Below are 19,385 nucleotides of genomic sequence, written 5' to 3'. Positions count from 1 at the left end.
AGGGGGACTTTATAAACTGATGCATGGCATCACACACCACACCACACACTTTAAAAACCATCAGTGGTTGCTCCTGTCCTAAGCTGGCATGCCTATGTTTTGCTAGTAGCACCATGTAGATCTTTCCCAAAGTTTACTCACACCCAATCTGGGAAAACTCCCATGTGGCCCTGGGCTCTTATTCACTTCCTATCTGCCTCTCAAAGAAGAGTGACTGCCCCAATTCTGATCATCCTGGCAAATGTGGTCTTGTCCTTCAAGGTCCTGCACAGGTCAAATGCTGTCTCCAGGGCTGTAAGTGCTCAGGGCCTCTGCTGACATGTGACTGGCTTATGGTGGAGTCTCTGGCCCATTACCCTCATGCTCTCATTTGAAACAGTCTATTCCTTTGCTGTGCCTGCAGTAGGTTGAATGGGACTTGGGGAGGGAGGAACCTGCTTACTAAATGTCTGGTGAACAAATACACTTTGAAGAACATGCTTGGCTTTTGCAGTTATGATGTGGATCAATAGAGGGCCAACTTTTCAGCTTTCCTCATGGAACTTTATCTCTAAAGCCAGACTTTGTCCTCTCAACAGCCCGACGACATATCTTGAACACGAGTAGGAAAAGGGGTGGGCAGAGCAAGGGCCAGAAAAGATCTGTACAAGTTCAAGACTGCAGACTCCCAGGAAGCCCTGCAGGCTTCTAGTTGGCTCTCCCCCATTCAATCACTTAGTTCACAAAGATACACCAACATTTGATAATGGCTACGCCGGCAATGGCCAGCACAGAAGCCAATGTCCATATATGTTGCGTCCAAATTAAGATGTGCTCAAAGTGTAAATACACACTAGATTTCAGTGACTTTAGAAAAGAATGTAAAACATCTCATTACTAATCTTTATACTGATTTCATGTTGAAATGCTAATATTTGTAGAACGTTGGGTACAATATGTTATTAAAATCAGCCCCACTTGTTCATTTTACTCTTTACATGCTTTACTCAGAATTCCCCATGTGATTCAAATGTGTGGCTCACATTACATTTTTTCCTCAGCAAGTACTGACTTGGGCCTCACTTGGCGTGGCCTCTGAACCAGACCCCTAGAAGGCAGAGCCTGTGTCACAGTCATCCCTGGAGCCTAAGGGCCTGAGGGTCTTGGTGGAGGCAGCACTCAGAGAGCAGGTATGAGTGGAAATGAACCGTGGCTTCCCAGATCCTCTATCATTAGCAGGACACGAGGGCTAAGCTGCCTGGTAGTTAGGTAGTTGGCTGCTCATTGAAAGCTGGGGATGTTGCCTAGAGAGATGGGCAGGGCTACTATGCTTCTTCCTCTTCATGGCCTACAGGGAGGATGTAGGGCAGAAGGGGACAGAGTGCCTAAGTCACCCCTGAGGAAGAAGAGGATGGGGAGGGTGCACGCCCCCCTCAGGCCACATCTCCTGCTTCTTTCATGCCTGGAGTTCTCCTGCTGCATAGCCATCTTGTCCTGTCCCACTGTCTTCACTGCATGTCATCATTGGCTACATTATTTCCATCCTTGTTGGTGGCAGAGTGCTCGGCAGGTGGCCTCTGGGATAAACCCCAGCTGCCCACTTTTCTCCAGGTTACTCCATGCTGTTACATAACCAGTCCAAGCTTCCCTGTTCCCATATAAGCACATGGGCAACAGCATCTCCCCCACAGGGTTTAGTGAGATACTGTATGTCCCTGCCTGTGGGCACCAGCAGCTGCCACCAGGAGCAGGTTTCCTCACTTTCAGTCTCTCTGTCTTCCAACCCATATTCTGCACCTAAAGAAATAAAAGTAAATTGCACGCCCAATCATGCCCCTTGCAGCTTACGTAATCTCAGTGGAAGGGGGGCCTCTCAAACTGGCCCCGGGAGATGCACTGCCCAAAGCGGAGCTGGGTTCTGCAGCCGTGAGTCTGGGAAATGCTGCGGGCTGTCCGGTTCCTTCTGGAGACTCACCATCTTTGTCGGCACACTCAGAGCTGCTATGTCTCGCACACACTCAACACCACCAAACAAACTCAAACTATGAGTGTCTTGAACAAAATTATGTCCTACATTCTTGAGGACATTCTTCCCTTCCTTGCAACACTCTCAGATATCCTGGGAAGTCCCAGGCTGTAGTGTTTCATTTGCCCCCTACATCCAACACACAAGCCTTCACCACCAGCGTATTCCTCCCTGTCATAAGACTGGGCACTTCATGGGTGCTCAGTGAGTGATACTGGCTTAAGGTTTCTACCACATGTAGCCCAGGCTCACCTTAAAGTTGCTCTATAGTTGAGGATGAGCATGTCCTTGTCTGGTCCTCCTCCTGTCTCTAGAGCCTCTACACATGGTTTTCTGCAACACCGAGGACTGGGCTCCCCATCCAGTGACAAGGGTATTAGTTCTGCAGGTTCTTGTAAATACCTTATTTTGCTGTGACTGTCATGAACCTGTGTTGGTTCTTTTACAACTGAACTTATAAAGGGGCAAGGCAGCAGCTTGGTGGCCACACTTAGCCCAGAAGCTGGCGGGACTAAAGCCAAGAAGGGATCATGTGAGTACAGATGTCCTGACATGACCAGATAGGTAAAAACAAAGCCCAACCTAAGCAACCAAGAACAGGATCCCTGCTGCCCCTCTGACATCACAAGTTCTCCCTGTAGGTAACCATCATTGAGAACAGAGATCCAGGTGAGTTGCACATGAGAGGCAGTTGTACACACTAATCTAAAGCACATAGCTGTGGGAACACGGGCCAGGGCCACCTTTCCAGGGTGGCTGCTAGGAGGAGAATGGAACACTCTCAGAGGTGTGCATTAAAGACCCCTGGGAGAGGGAGAAGGAAGGGGGTGGCAGCACCAATTATCAGGGCACTCTGCCAGAAGTGTGTGAGGCCCTGGGGACCTGTGCAGAAGCAGGCAGGCACCTGGAAGAGTGATAGGACTGATTACAGTGCTGAGCAGTCTCCCTTTGGCTTTGAATGCTAGAAGGCTTGATTTGTGGGTGCCTCCTGACCTCCCACAGAGGTCAGACTCCACCCAGGTTAGCTTGGTGACTTTGGTGAACCTTGGGCTTCAGTGTCCTCATCTATGAGCACTGTCAAGATAGGGCAGGAGGAAGCTTCTGCTCCTGGGGGACAAAGTGGCAGGGATGCTGGGCTATGGTGGCTGTAGTTGCCCAAATAAGCCAGGACAGATGCCCAGGTGACAAAGATGGGCATGTGGGAGGGGGGTGAAAATAGCCTGTAGTTCAGGTAGAAAGAGGGGATGAAGAAAACCAGGAAAAGACAAATGCAGGAAAACACAGTTTTCCAGAGGACAGCCTCAGTGGGAATAGATGAGCTGTGGCTCGAAGAGCCTACAGAGCTGGGCAGGATTAGTGACAGTCATCACCGTGAACTGGGGGCTCCCTGCTCCACTGACTGTGGCCCCCTGTAAGCAGCTTAGGGTACAGAGGCACAGCAGGGCCTGCTTACAAGGAACAGAAGTGAGAAGCAGAGACCCACTAAGTGTCCCCACTTGTATGGAACATGGTGCTGGGGCACAATGGGCTCAGGCCTCTGAATTTCAAGTTCACATTCTCATGGTCCACAATTGCAGGTGAGAAAGATTGTACCATGGAGCAGAGCATGGCTAGGCAGGGCAGAGCAATCACATCATATGTGCATCTTAGGACCCTAGTGATGGACATGCAGTTACACAGCCTTTGGGGATCATTGGCTAAGAGTTCTATTAATGGTGCACTTGGCACTTCCTGAGTGGCAGGAAGGGTGGGGGCTGAAGGTCTTGAAGGTCAGCTCAGCACACCTGCCTTGCTGAAGGCCACACAGGGAAGGGCTCTTCTCCTGGATGCTGATGGAACAGCTATGCAGGGCTAAGGCCTGGGGCCTCATGGAACAACAAGACAGTTCTCTTCAGCAGTGTATACTCTAGTGAGGTCTGACTTCCATCGGGGGAAATGTCTTTGTGGGCTAAGCCTTTGGGTTGGGAGGGGAGGACTCTCACCTCACAGCTCATCTGCTTCTGGGCAAGTTCAGAACTAGCTCTGTGCATGGGTGCGTGTTAGGTCTCAGCTAACCCCCCTGGAGCTGCGAACAACTCCTTTGTCAGAATACAGTTGTGGACACTCCTAGAGCACAGTTACAACCAGGGGGACTCAGGATGGGGTCCTGAGGATGAGACAAGGCCACTCAATTGCATATTCGTGTCATAATCTTAGGTCTTTCAAAAAAAATCCTGGGGACACAAGGACCTTGGCTTTCCAAGATGTGTGCTTCAATCAGGTTCTGCTGAAGGACATTATACTTCAGACATCTCTTTTATTTATGTTTTCCTTCAAGGAATTTCTACCTTGTTTCTACCTTTTGAGCCCCCTAGTTCTTAGTAAAGCAAGTTACAGGTTTAGTTCCAGTGTGGAGACAGGAAACAGAAGTCCAGAGAGGTTACATTACTGATATGAGGCCACACAGCACAAGAACTAAGGCAGGCACTCTCAGTCCACTGATTGATTCTTGTCCAACTGAGTTTCCCACGTCGTCCGGAACCCCCCTGTCCCATCTGTGTTAGGGATGTGTGCCTTAAGAGAAAACACAGACAAGAAGGTGACCAATATCTTTCCCTTTGTTTCCAAGAAAGGTAGGTGATTCATCAGAGAGTGGAGTCTACACTGTACCAGATGCAGGGACCTACGGGTGAACAGGACTAGAGTAGAGCAGTCAGTCACAAGGCAGGGGGAACACAGGGGTGCCACAGTCAGTGCAAGGGCAGAGGGGGCATTCTTCTACCAGATGTGGGTGGTAGAGAGTTTGGGTGCATGGTACAGGGAGCCACAGTGCTCCAGGAGCAGTACAGTGAGGCTGAATATATAGATGGGCAGCTTTGACTTGGAGGTGCTGGTGGAGTCAGAGACAAGAGGCTTTGAAAGCTGGACTAAAAAGGGTGGTTTTCTTCTAATCTAACGGGAGGGATGCAGTCAGGAACACAAGAAACCATACTGTTCTTGGAGCTTAAAATGGACAGGAAGCCAGGAAGATGATAAGATGCTCCTCTTTAGGCATGAAGGCCTGCCCAACTTCCAGCCCTGGGACCACTGGAAGAAGTGAACATAAGGAGGGAAAGCCTGAGAGTGTGATTGGCACAGAGGTCCCAGAGTACAGCAGGATTCCATGGCCTTTGTCAGCCTTGGCCTGGCCCTGGGTATTTCTCTGCCAGCTGTGTGGGGCCAGATAAGTCTTCATTGTTTGTGAAGCCCACGTTTACAAGGACAGCATCTGATTTGCAGTTAATTTGTTGATGCAGCAAAACACATTGTTTCTAAAAGGTCATGGGGGAAGTGGCATTGGAATATCAACTTAATTACCTGGGCAGCATGGATGAGCGGGCATCCTGCACATGGCTGTGGTGTGGAAAATGTTCATCTGCTGGCACTGAATTAGGGGGGGCGCAGATAGCTTAGTGCACATCCCGACACGTCTGGGGAGCATGTTAGGTGCATCCTGGATGTCCGGGGAGCAGTCTGTATGTGTCTCGGGCATTGCCTGTCCACCTGGCACATTTGCTACCTCAGAGAGCCCTCTACAAGGAGTGAGGGCTCCTGCCTTGGGTCACACAGGTGAGGGGAGTGGAGGCCTTGCCCAGGGACACACAGAACAGGAGAAGACAGGCCTACAGAAGAGGGTCACCATCTCAAGACAATTACTAGCTGCTGGGGATGGTGGTGGTTCTATGGTGTCTACATTGGGATAGAGGTCTATTTAGGAATGAATATGAAATCCCTCTATCCTTAATGGATGATCATCCTAAGACTAACCCTTCAATGTCCTCATGAGGTAAAAGTCACATTTCACTGTGGAGAAAACAGGGCCACAAAAGGAGATGAAATGTTAGTTAGGAGGTGGGGTAGTTCCTGAGGTCCAAGAGGATAAATGCTTTGATGAGACTCAAGGGTGGCGCATGCCAAGCTTGGGTGTGCAAGCAAGCGAGAGGGAGAAGCAACACTCCTGGGAAGACAGCTGGGGAGGAAGCTCTGGACCCAGAAAAGGTGGGCATGACCAGTGGGGAAGTTGCCTGAGAGAACTGGTCTCCTGGGCTGGTCCCAAAGGGACCTCAATCATTTCAGTGCAATTTGTGATCTGCATCGTTCCTTCCCCACCAGACCTCATCTGGGTCCAAAGAAGGGGCTGAGGGGAAGCTAGAAGGTACTGGGTTTCTCAGTTTGTCCTGGGAATGTGCTGGGAACAGAGTGGGTGTGAAAGAATTCACAATTACACTCTGTTGCTGTTTAACGAGGGAAGAGTTCACCTGGTTAATTTTCCTGGCTAGTATTCACATCAATACTCTGACCTGTGTGTGAAGCGGACCCTGTTGGGAGGGGAAGACAACGCTTTCTATGGCTTTACAAAGGGCCTCTGGGCCAGGAGCAAGGCTCTGCTACTCTTTGGGACTGGAAATGTGCTATTATGCAAGGTATGGAAATAAAAGAGGGCTTCTTTTGATATGCCTCCAAAAGGGAGTGTATTGAAGTGATATTTTTATGGAGTGTTTCCTTTGAAATGCCCAACCAGCTTCTCTGAGGCATGGCTCTCTTCTGTCCCCCGACTCCTGTCATTATTTCCAGTTCTCTTTGCCCAGCCACAACTGAGCTAATCCTGCTTGCTGGGGAGGATCAAATGCATGTCTCTGCTTCAGAGCTTCAGCCAGGCCAGCTGGAGCATACCAGGCCCTGGTGATGTGTTCTAGGTCTGAGTGGCTCAGCAGGGCAGGAGAATGAAGCCGGAGATCCTTGGTCCCAAAGCATTTGCAGAGGTAACGAGCTCTTGTCTGGTGGATATTCTTGCAAAAATGCTGAATAGGAGGAACTCTGACCTCACGGCTGAGGATGGAGCGGCCATCTGCTTGCTGAGAGTCCACTCACACAATATGATAGGAAGGGATTCATCCTGGAGAAGGGGGTGTGGGGCACTGTACTCCAGAGACCCTTTGAGAGCTAGGGGTACCCAGAACATGCCAATGGTGCTGACGAGCCTGGGATGAAGGCTCTGCCAGGGTCCTACTTTACAGGCAGGGAAACAGAAGTCTCTTACCTTCCATCCCAGCATACAGGAACACACCTGGGATGTGCTAAAGCCTCTGGCTGTCTGTTGCCTAGAGGGTGGTTTTCATATGCCCCAAAGCTTGCTGTCCTGAGGTGCCACCTGTGTGGGGGCTGAGAGGGTGTCCCGGGACTGAAGGTAGTTCTGAAGGAAAAGTGCAGCACCTGTGCAGGGCAAGTGGTCTCCAGAGAGGACCCAGGGCTTGCTGCCATACCCTGCCTTCCACACCTGCATGCTGCGCTGAAAGCCTCTCAGGCCGCCCTGAATAGCCGCACACTCTTTCCAATGTTGACAGGAGTAGTATTTTGTAGTGGTGCTGGTTAATTTGTAGTGGCATTTGTGGTTTGAAGCCTTGTCAAGATTCCTGATTACTTCCCGTGCAAGGAGCTCGGCTGACGGGGAAGTTCACATGCTGAACAAAAGCAGCCAGGCAGCTGGGAGGGAAGGCTGCTCTGTGGCTGGGTGACCCAGCCAGCTTGGGGGACAGCAGCAGGGGAGGGAGGAGGGCCAGACATGGGTCGGGGGAGGGGAGCCCTTTGTTTTCAGTTGGTGCAGGTGCAGGGCCTGAATAGGTGGCATCCCATTCGCCGTTGGAGGTCGGGTACCAGATGCGGCTGGTGGCTGGGCAGGGGCAGGGGGCTCTGCTGACTGTACCATTCTTTGCCTAAACAGACGCAGGAGGCAGGTGCCCTGCTGCTCCCTCCACTTGATGGCCATCTGGGATCCCATCAAGGGTGCCTGGGCGACATTGTCCAGGGGTCTCAATGGTGGTGAGGTGAGAAGGAAGACCTCCAGATGTTCTCTGATACCAACAGGGGCTGAGGGCTATTAGCACACGCTGTGTACCAGCCTGTGCTAGGAGCTTGGCAGACAACTGGTCTCAATATTGCTACAGAGAAGGTGATGCTGCCTTAAAAGGGAGAAACAGTGGGGCAGTGTGGCTCAGTGACTCCTCATAGCTAACAGGTGGCACAGATACAATGAAGCCCAGGTGTGGCCCTGAGTGCACACACTTTCCATGACACCCAACACACACAGAGCAGGGGAAAGCAGATGGTGACATATGCTGCTGGAGCCCAGGGCACGCTCCCCTCCATGATGCTGTTCCCTGACAGCCTGGAGCTCTCTGTACCCCCACGGGGAGGTCTGCTGAGAAGCTGCCTGCATTCCTCTAGGCCTGAGCCCTGCTTGGCCAGAGTCTGCCCAGTACATTAAGGGCCAGGGCCAGCTCAGCAAAAGGAAGACTCATTTATTATCTCTGGAATGGTGTCCACTCCACACAGCACAGCACCAGGAAATGAAAATAAAAGCTTCCTCCTGAGTTTGCAGTGGTCAAGATAGGAATACTCCACAACCTCTCACTTCCCAGCCCAAGAGAACATCCCTGTTTTTAGCAAGCTGTCAAGACCCAAGCCTTGCCCCCACGGCCTCACCTCTTAGCCCATCACAAGTAGCCTTCTTTTGCTATCCCTCAAAGCACCCGCTCCATCTTTCACATGCCTCTGTCCTCCCAACACACACTGGTCCTAAACCAGCCCTCACTCTCACCTACCTGATGGAGTCTTGCTACCCCTCAAGGCTGTTTTACCTTTCCTGAGTGCTCTCCACTCTCCCCACTCCAAAGAGTGGGGTGTCTTGTTTCCTTTCCTCCCTAAGAGGGAAGTCTTGTGTGTGTGTGTGTGTGTGTGTGTGTGTGTGTGGGCTCTCTCACATGGATACTTCTGATTCTTGGTACAGGCCTGGCGTATGGTAAGCGCAGAATGAATGTCCACCTATGAGTGAGTCGCTAGCTAGCATCAGACTCTTTCAGGGACCTGCATCAACTGGTTGTTATCCCCATCACTCAGGTTACTTTGTCCTCAACACGAGTAGTAACATTCCTGGCTTGCTTCTCATCAGGTACCCTAACCTGCCAGGCTGAGCCCAGGGCTAGTCCCCAAAGCAAGAGTCCCCCTCCCCTTTTGTGGAATGCAGATATTGAAGCATTAGGAAGCTTAGATGTGAAATATCCCAAATTTCCCCAGTGTGACTGTTAAAGAAAGGCAGTTGGGTTGCTAGACAGAGAAGTGGTTTTTTTTTTTTTTTTTTTTTCTTTTCCCTTCTCCAGGAACAAATGGATGGAGAAACTTGGTTTAAAATTCCTGGACCCTGGAATACATTCCTATCTGTGTCAAAGTCTACTATCCAGCGCCTCGGCAGAGTTTAAAATCCTAGCTAATAGGTTAACAACTGTTTTTCTTCAGCTTCAAATGAAGAATATCAGAAGGCTGGGGGAATATGCAGCTTTCCAATTTGTACGGACTGCACACAGCTCCCTGCAATGTGTGTTTGACAGGACTGACATTTTGTACCGCTGTGAGATGGGAAAACGTGTGACATTTTTATTCATGGTGGCGTACGCCCTTGTAATGATCAGCTCTGGTCGATGTGCTTACCGCAGCAGCCCCTGAGCCCTCGGAGAACAAACAGGAACCCGAGGTGCCAGCAGTTCGACTGCCTTATTAAACACCGCCAGGATCCTAACGAAGACCAACTGCTGGAAAATCTCACTGTCAAATCCTCAAGGACATTGTCAGCGCACAGCTAACTGCATATATTTTTCATTTAAAATACTGAAATCCAGCATTGTGCCATTACAACCAAGGGGAGGGGTGCCCACTCCAGTGGCCATTCTGTTAGCTACTTCTTCTGAGTTCCAGATGTTGGAGCCAGATGCCCAGTGGGGTTCACAGCTCAGAGTGGGGTGGCAGAGATGGACACAGACTCTGTGAAAACCCAGCCCTACCTTCACGGTGGGGACTCAAAGTTATAGGGTCCTGGGAAGAGTCACTCAGGACGTCAACTCACTGGCTCCCTTTGCAAGCCAAAGCGAATCTGCATAATTAGAAAATCCTTGGCCCAGTCAGCCATCTTCCTGGAGGTGCAACCCATTACATCCTGCAACTTGGTGCTAATCAGCCTTCTGCTTGGCGGCAGACCTCAAGACATCTGCAGGAACACACGGCCACAGTAGGTGTCATACTTTGGCAGAGAGGCTGTGTGTCAGGCTACCCACCTGCAATCTAACCAGTTGCCTCAAACCAAAGGCCTCAAGGTCACCAGGCAGGAGGACCCTCCTTCCCTGCAGTGGTCATTTCTAATGCTGATGCATGCTGATGGATGGAAGCCAGTCACCTGGCAACTCTTTGCAGCTCCTGCAACTGTTAAACTAGGTGATTTGGTTATGGCTGTACACTAATGTACTGGTACATTTATTTTGTAAATATGCATTATTTATACCAGTATCTCTATTTCCAGACTCCAGCACCTGATGCTACTTATTTATGGGATCCTTGGCATTAAAGACCCAACAAGCTACACTGTGCAGTTCCTACGGGTTTGCAAAAATGGCCAGTGGTTGGCTTGAAACAACCCATGTTCTTGATCCAGCAGCACGGGCTTACACTTTTAAAGGCATGCCTATAAAGCTATTTTAGCAGATGGTAAAGAGCTGGCCGTCCAAGGAGGGAGACTTTAACAGTCCATAGCCTAGGATGGCAGGAGGAAGCCATGGAGAGTTGGAGGAAAAGGGACATGACTGGGAGAACAAACAGGGCTTTAAGAACAGGAAAGCTACACCCATTTCATTGAAGGAGGCCTTGTAGCTTTCAGTTGGGCCTCTGCCCTGAGCTGCAGAGGAGGTACTCAGTAACTGCATAGCCTAGTGGATATTCCTCATCACAGGCTGTGCTGCAAGCCTCAGCCGAGGGTGTTGAGGAGAAATGCAGCCAGTGTCTAGATTTGTGTCACTCTACCTCAAACTCCAATAGCTCCCATGGAAGGCACTTAGCTGCCTGCTGTACTCTGGCCTGTGAGTCTCCTCATCTTCACTCATACAATCAGCATCCTTGCGTGAGCTCCCCAAGCTCTCACCTCAAATACAAGTGATATTGTTAGCGGTCTTTGTAACTTATGCCTGCCCCTGCTGTCCAGGTCCCAGTAGCCAATCCTCTGAATACAACCTGTTCCTGGCTCCAAGCCACTCATGAGGGTGCAATTTAAGCTCCCCCAAGGTTTGGGCACTGCCCAGCTCTTACCTGCTGGCCTCTGGTGCCCATGTTGGCCTCTATTTCCCTGAAGTCTCATTCTCCTGTCTGGACTGCTCACCCCCACTCTGGCTCTGTTCAGTCCATGGTGAGTATTATGGGGAGTCTTTCCAGATCCAGTGGGAATGTTCCCTCCTCTAAGATGCCTGCTCTGTTCTCCATGCCCTGCACTTGTGCTCATCAGTACTTCCTCTCTGTAGTGTTTGTGGACTGCCTCTCTCAGCCACTGAGTGCCAGGGAGGCAGGAAACATTTCATTCTCTGTGACCCAGGGGCCTTGACCCTGTCATGACTCAAATGCATCAGATGAGTGAAGGAGTGAGTTCATGAGGTCCGGAAAGAGTCACCTGTTGTGTTGTCAGGAAGACCAAGGCCTCAGACTGTCTGTTCGCTCATATGACAGGAGTGATGTATGCAGGAGACTGGCATGCAGTCTAGGATATAGGAAACTGCTAGTACCCCCATCTCTGCCAGGTGGGGGAGAGGACATGAGAACACCAGAGTCTCTGCTGAGCACATTGCCAGGCACCTGGTGAGCATTCAGAAATCCTCTGCATTATAGTAACTGGTGCTGAGACAAAGTAATGTCCCAAGTCAAGGCAGCAGGTGTGAGTCTGAGGCAGGAGAGGGAGAAATGCAGCAAAGTGAGCCAACCATGCCTGGGGAAGCAGGTGGAGTTGAAGAGGGCATGGGGAGAGGTGAGGAGAACCTAGACTCTGGCACTGGATGGGTAGGCCTAATTTTGTACCCTTGCCTTGCCGTTTACTGTATAACCTTGATCAGGTTGCTTGACCTCTCTAGGAAAAGCACTTGCATCCACTGTGCAGGGCTGTTGAAAAGGTTATGTGCCATCAGGCTTGGAGAGGCATGCTCCAGCTCAGCAGAGCCACACTATCATGAGAACTTCCTCGGTGCATTTGACCCCTTCTCACCTACATCTCTTGGTTGGTTCTGTGACTCCATTCTCAAGGCCATGGGCAGGTTAATAATTTCCCTGGTCTGGAGGCAGTGCCCAGATCAGGGATGAATGGGGGATATGTGATAGGCACACACTGTGGCCACTGGGCTGGACTTCCTGTCTAACCAAGGATACTGAATTGACTCTCTCATAGTTTATGTTTTATTTCCTTTTCCCTGCTGGTATAAACTTCCCACCTCTGGCCCTGAGAAGTCTAATCTGAGAAAATGCCTCCTTTGATCTCACTGAATTAGACTTCCCACTCCTGTCCTGGTTTTAATACCTCTCTGGCAGGGAGCTGGACTTGGAGCAGCTCCGACATAGACCCTTTAAGAATGATGTTTTAAGGTCCTGGTCAGTGTCTTGGCAAAGGCACTCTATTGTCACCCTGCTGAGTGGGGACAGGCTTGAGGACATGGGAACTGGGCACCAAAGGAAACATACTCCTGTTCTTGGCTCCTGCTCTATTGAACAGATAGGACTCGCTCAAGGCACAAGGTAGGTAGGCCTGCAGTTCCTTTTTCTCACTCACTTCCAGGCCACCCCCCAAATTTTCATGGGGAGCTTGTCTGTGCCAGACTCTTTGAGGTGCCAGGGATAGCCATGAAACCAACACCATCCCTTACTGAGTTACTACCAGGAAGCCGCTGGCAAGGACAAAGCTGGCTCCGAGTGGCCAGGAAGCACCAGGGACGGCTTGGTGGAGTGAGGGTGCTTGGGGAGGGCTGTGGGCGCTGTCGGGTATAGCAGAGGAAGGCATTCCTGGTGGCAGAGATGGCAGGAGCTGATTCATATTGGGGTTCTGACCTGGAGCCGATGTTCATAAAGAGCTGATAAATAAATGAATACAAGGTCTCCAGGGCTAGAGAGAAGGAAGGATTCAGCCCAGTGTAGGGTGAGGTTGACAGAGTCTTACAGGGCAGGCAGGAACTGGCCAGAAGTGGAGTGTGGCTGGGCCTTGAAGTCTGGTATGCTATTCTGATTATACAGGGAATCCAGGGTGGGGTGGGGAGCACAAGCTTGAGGGCTTATGTCAGTACTTGCAATGTTTTATAATGTCCCCTGGATGTAGAGGGGCAGTGGATTGACACCTTGGTGGAACAGGGAAGGGCAGGTTTTAGAAATCCAAGGGCAGAGTAAGCCACTCTAAAACAGAAACAAGTTAGACACAGACATCAGGAGGACTGGAGAGAGCTAGTGGCTAAGGGTGCTCACTGCTCTTGCTGAGGACCCAGGTTTGGTTCTTAGCACCCACAAGGCAGCTCACAACTGCCTACAACTCAAGTTTCAGAGGATTCAACACCCTCCTCTGACTTCTGCGGGCTCCTGTATGTACATGGTGCACACACATACACATAAAACTAAAAGAAAGTGATACTAGGAGATGTTGGAGCAAACAGAGTGCTGGAAGTGGCATGTACATCAGCCCCAGGGCTCTCCATCAGGGGATATCAGAAGGTCAGCACCTTGGAAGGGCACCATCTATGGGAAGGGAGGACCAAACACAGTTCCCAGGCACAAAGCCCATTCAGAGTTTCAATCAGTCAGACTGTTCAAATTTTATTCCTTCGTAGTTTTAGTTGGGTTTTTCTGGAGGTCGCACCTTGGGCTAATACAACAGTTTAAAAGGTAAGAGCTCTCCACTGTAAGCACTGGAGAAAACAAGTGGTGAGTACTCAGGACAGGGCAGGGAGTCTAGGACTTCACATGAAGTTACTGCCCATCCTAGAACGGCCTAAACAGCAGCTAAGTCTAGTTTCCCCATTGGAGGCTTCCCCATGCATCTAAGACACCGCTGGAAGAAGCTGCCCCGTTGGTCTTAGGTTAAGGAATCTTGTCTAGAGTGAGAGGGTTATTGAACACTACACTCAGGTTGTAGTGACATGCTCAAGTTGACTCTGAGGAAGTGATGGGTCCCCCATGAATTAGGTAGGGAAACAAGGCTGAGACCAAACCCGTTGCACTTTAAATAGCTACAGGACTGAGGGCTCTGTGAAGTAAGGGACCGAATTTACTGCCATGCCTGCTTTCACAGATATGGCACAGAGGAGCCATCAGTGGTACTTTCTGATCCATGGCCTAGGCTCTTGGCTTTTTCCCTCACTCCTGGCTGTGGACTGCTGCTGACCCTGCCACTGTCCATCCCAAGAAGCATGCCCACTCCTTTCACCTGGGACCTAACCTCCCTGGCACACATTGTGTTTCTTTTTTGAGACAAGAGTTTTTCTGTATAGTCCTGGCTGTCCTGGAACTCACTCTGTAGACCAGGCTGGCCTCAAACTCAGGGATCCTCCTGCCTCTGCCTCCCGAGTGCTGGGTTTAAAGCCGTGCGTCATCAGCCCCCCCCCCCCAATTTGGTGTTCTACTTAATGTTTGCCTTTGACTCTCTGCATCATAGGCTCCCTCAGCTCTGGCTATGAACTCTTCTCTGGAACAGAACAAGAGACAAGGACAATTTCCTACTGGGCGTCCTGCACATTATTAGATCTTGTCCTCTTCTCCACCTCCTAGCTCCCTGACAGGAGCTACCCCTAATTCATCTCTTAGGTGTGTGCATCCATGGGATTTATCCTCAGCATGTAGGGGACCCTCTGCCATGATAACTGCCTAGGAGATGGGCACAGAATCCAAGCTGGTTCAGTCAGTCAAGGTCATACCTTGTATGGAAGTTTTTCTTTTCATGCTGATCATATACCTAGAAGGGTGTGGACAGCACTGGTTTGCCAGCTTTCCACTGCATAGGAGAGCCTGTTGAGAATAGTACTTGAAAAAGTGGGGAAAGGCCTGGCTAACTTGATCTGATACCAGAATTGGACCATAATCACAGCAGATTGGGTAAACAACTTCTTTTTGGATTTTATATCTCTTGTGAGTCCATATATCCCAATTAATATAAATTCCCAATATATGTCCTTCCTTGGTCTTCAGAGCTGGACTGGCACCTAACCTGGCCAATACTAACCAACTTGTACATATATCCATACAGCTCTCCCTCTCACACACCAGGAAAGTACCCAGCATGCTTTTGTGATTAATGGTGGATTTGGCTTATGGTGTCTCTACCAGGTGTAGGATACCAGTATACTTGTCTTGGCACCAACTGAAGCACAGAAATGTGCTTAAGGAGACCCTTAAGGAGGGTCTGAGGTCTGGAAGGTAACCAGAAACAAAACTTTATTGTGGTCCAGCATCCTGAGATCCTGGACCACTGGCCCAGCTTCTACCCCGGATTAACAGTATGTACCCAGGAAGACACGTTCTCAGCAAAGCTGGGGAAGATCCAAGCTTCAGGCCATCATATGGCCTGAAATGAACTCTGACTTCTCGTCTGAGATGCACAGAGTTGGACAAGTCCTCATTATCTCCATGCCTGTCCTGTTCTCAGTAAGAGGGATAAACCCTGAGACCCCCTCCCCAACAAGATGGCCTGGTGGATCACATGGCAGTTGAAGCTGGAACAGAGGCCTCAGCTCAGCATGGCACCTGGGAGGTAGTGAGAAACTCAGTGCTACTGTTCTCCCTCAGCTGTTCTTGGACCAGCCAGGTGCCCAGTGTGTAAGACAGGTGCAACCTGATGCCCTAGCACACAGGTCCCAGAAGGAGGGTGGTGTTGGGGGAGATGGACTGTCACCTTGACCTTCTGTATCCATCCTTCACCTGTACACATTCCAGAGTCCACTAGGAGCTCTGCCCACACTGCTGAGTTCTCTACTACCTCTAGCTCTGGAAATGAGAGGAGTGCTTCTCAAGGAGGCAACATTGCATGCTGCAACAGAAATCTACTGACTTTCCACCCCAGCCTCCGAGTTTCCATAATCTGACCTCTCTTTATTATTATGATTGATTGACTGACTCATTAGAGCATGTATGTGTAGTGCATATGCATGCATGTGTGTAGGTGTGCACACCTGCCTGTGCATATGTGGAGGCCAGAGGTCAATGTCTGGCCTCAATTACTGTCCACCTTGTTTTTTTGAGACAAGGTCTCTCAGTGAATGTGGAATTGGGAGTTTTGGCTAGACTGGCTGGCCAGGAGGTCCATAGGGTCCACATGAATGGGCCCTACCCAGCCTTGGGCTTACACACACACATGCCTCACTAGCTTTTTTACAAGGGTATTGGTGATCAAATTTGGGTCGTTGCATTTGCATGGCCAGCACTTAAGCGACTGACCTACCCCCAACTTCCAAATATGTAGTTTTTGAGACAGTCTTCCTATGTGGCCTAGACTGGCTTCCAATGTGTGGCAACCTTTCTACCCCGGTGTCCCAAGTGCTGGGACTGCAGGCCTGGTATCTGCAGTTTGTATTCCATGTAACTCAGAGATGAGGGCCTCTCCCTCTGACAGCTCTCCCCTTCCCCCTCACATAGGTCCATGTGGCCTTGGGGTGCAGAGGAAGGGTGTCTCAGTCCTCTGACTTGTCCCCTACATCCTCCACAGGGCATTTACAATTGGCCTTAGGCCTCATAAAGACACAAACAGTACAATGCAACAGGATCCAAGTTCTTACCATTCAAAGCTGCCTCAACTTGGAAACAAATCCCTGTTTATGGAAAGGGAATTTGCAAATAGTTTTTGAGCACTATTGGAATATTCATTGTTTCTTCAAATGATCAGAATTGTAAGTATAGCAACTTAAAATGAAACCAAATAACTTGCTGTACACATAGGGAGAAGCCAAACAATAATAGTCAATTAATTACAACCCAATTTAAACATCTACAGCAATAATAAAAACTCTGCATGTTTACAGACTGCTAGCTCCATGCCAGGCCCTACTTTTGAGTGGGCCTACATGTGGACTTTTGAGAGGCTCATGTTCTCATGGGGAATGATCACAAGGCTATGTGAGAGAATGGTGTGTGCAGAGTCCTAGGGTAGAGTACAGAAATAACCACCTCTTCCTACAGGAGCCAGGAGGCTTACAAAGGGACCTGCTCTGGGTTTGAACACACAGAGGTGAAGGACCTCCTGGTTCAGGTCAAGGGGGAAGATGGAATCATCCAGGGGAGACTAGGAGCAGGGTAGTGAAATAAATGGCTGTCTGCAAGGCCATGTGGACGTTGCAACAGGGGTGTTGATCAGGAGACACAGTGTACTTGATTTGGCTTATTATCAAGGCTGTGAGAGAGGTGATGGAGAGGAGGGGACTGAGCAATGTTCAGGGCTGGTGTGTCAATCAGGTTCTGAGGTGGGAGATGAGGATTTGGAAGGAGTCTGGCAGGGAGTCTATGTTTGAATTGGGTATCTGTGTTTGAGGTATCAGAACATGGGACACTTCTGGATGTGTGTGTGAGGAATGGCTCAATTGCAGGGAATGATGTGTGACTTCTAATGGGCAGAAGGAACTTCTCAGGACATTCGGAGCCAAGGGTGTTGGGGGCATTTGCTGGCTGGGTAGTGTTTTCAGCTCAGCGTGAGACAGGCTCATGCTTCTGGCCATATTCCTAGAGCTGGTCTTGGGAGTCCAAATCTCTGTCACAGTTCACCAGATAGCTACCATGGTACTTGATGGAATTCTGGCTTAAACAGTTTTTAAAAAATGGTTATTAAGGGCTGGGCATAGTGGTCCATGATTTTGATCCCAGGCAGAGGCAGAAGGATCTCAGTGAGTTCAAGGCCAGCCTGGTCTATCTAGCAAGCAAGCTCCAGGATAGCCAGGGCTACATAGAGAGACCTTGTCTCAAAAAACAAAACAAAACAAAATTTAAATTATTTTATATGTATGGGTATTTTGCTTGCATGTATGTCTACGCACCATGTATATGCCCATGGAGGCCAGAAATGGGAGTTGGATCCTCTGGAACTGGAGGTACAGACTGTTGTGAGCCTCCATGTGGGTGCTGGGAATTGAACTCAGGTCCTTTAGAAAAGCAGCCAGTGATTTTAATCATTGAGCCATCACTCTAGCTCCTAAATAGCTTTTTAAACTTTACACTGCAGTAGTTCAGAATCCTTTGTTCAAATGGAAGGGGAAGAGAGGTACATTTCAAGATGTAGTTTTTGGAATCTATACATTGGAAAACAAGCAATTACTCAGTTCACAGATCAATGAATTGTGGAAACATGAAGCAAGTCTGGAAGATCTGAGAACTGGTCCTCCCACTCCACTTCTTTCTCAATGAGCCTTGGCAGCCTGCACTCAGAGCTAGTAGCAAGCATCCCTGGGCTCTAGCATCTGTCTAGTTCTCTAGCAGGGAGGGAGGGAGGGCTGCACATAGCTAAGAGCAGAGGTGCTGCTGGTTCAAGAGCAGACATGAGCACAGCCAGACTGGCTTCCTTGCCAGCTGATGGTCACGACTCAGCACAGATCTCCAAAGTACCCAGTGGCTGGGCCTTTTGACTAGATGCATGCAAAAGTTTCTATAGGAGGTGTGTGTGTGGAGGGGTGCCACCTCTGCTGACTCCTGTCATAGCATGGTGGTGGTCCCTGTGGGTGTTCCCACTCTGCTGGGGAGGACCCTGCTTCCTCTCCCCTTCTAAAGCCAGGGACAGGAAGGATTCCCATTCCCCATCCCAGAAAGCCTGTCTTCTCTGTCTTCTCACCCCTGCCTTAGGAGAAGAATTTCTCTGGGGGTCTGGGAAGGGAATGGACATGCCCCACCCTCCCTTCCAGGCCGATAGCTCCTTCTTGCTAGTGCTTTTGAACAGCTCTGCCACTGTCTACTTATCCGGTGAGGAGTAACTTAGTCCTTTAAACTCGGAAGCAATGTTTTAGCAACCATTTAGCCTCAGGACTTACATACCATTTTCCTTTGACTCTTTCTTTTTATTTTTTTATCTTTGTTTTCGAGACAGGGTTTCTCCATGTAGCTCTGGCTGTCCTGGAACTCGCTCTGTAGACCAGGCTGGCCTCAAACTCACAGAGATCTGCCTGCTTCCCGAGTGCTGGGATTAAAGGTGTGCTACCACCACCCAGCTCTTTATTTCTTTTGAGTCAGCATCCCATGTAGCTCAGGCTGGACTTGAACTCCTGCTCTTCTCACCTCTGTCCCCTCTCAAGTGCTGGGATTACAGGGGTGCAATATCTTGCCTAGCTTTAGTCTCTATTTAAAAGATTTGCATTTTAGGGGCTGGCAAGATGGTTCAGTGTATAAATGTGTTGCTGCCTAGCCTGATGACTTGTTTGATCTCCGGGACTCACATGGTGAGAAGGCGAGAACTAATTTCTGCAAGTGGTCTGCTGACCTACCCACCTACACACACGTTCTCTCTTTTTCTATTCATTATAGGCCCGTCTCTATCATTATGTCCTATAAGGGTGGAGGC

General features: G+C 49.8%; 1 protein-coding gene across 9 annotated transcripts in view; it reads right to left on the bottom strand.

Moving 5' to 3' along the window:
* The window catches only part of Dennd1a (DENN domain containing 1A), a 507,198-nt gene that overhangs the window by 25,246 nt on the left and 462,567 nt on the right, over nt 1–19,385 (bottom strand). The window lies entirely within an intron of this gene.

Source organism: Peromyscus leucopus, chromosome 4 (assembly GCF_004664715.2).
Source record: "Peromyscus leucopus breed LL Stock chromosome 4, UCI_PerLeu_2.1, whole genome shotgun sequence".
Taxonomy (NCBI): Eukaryota; Metazoa; Chordata; class Mammalia; order Rodentia; family Cricetidae; genus Peromyscus; species Peromyscus leucopus.
Note: the sequence above shows the minus strand (reverse complement) of the source record. Positions and strands in the feature narration are given on the sequence as shown.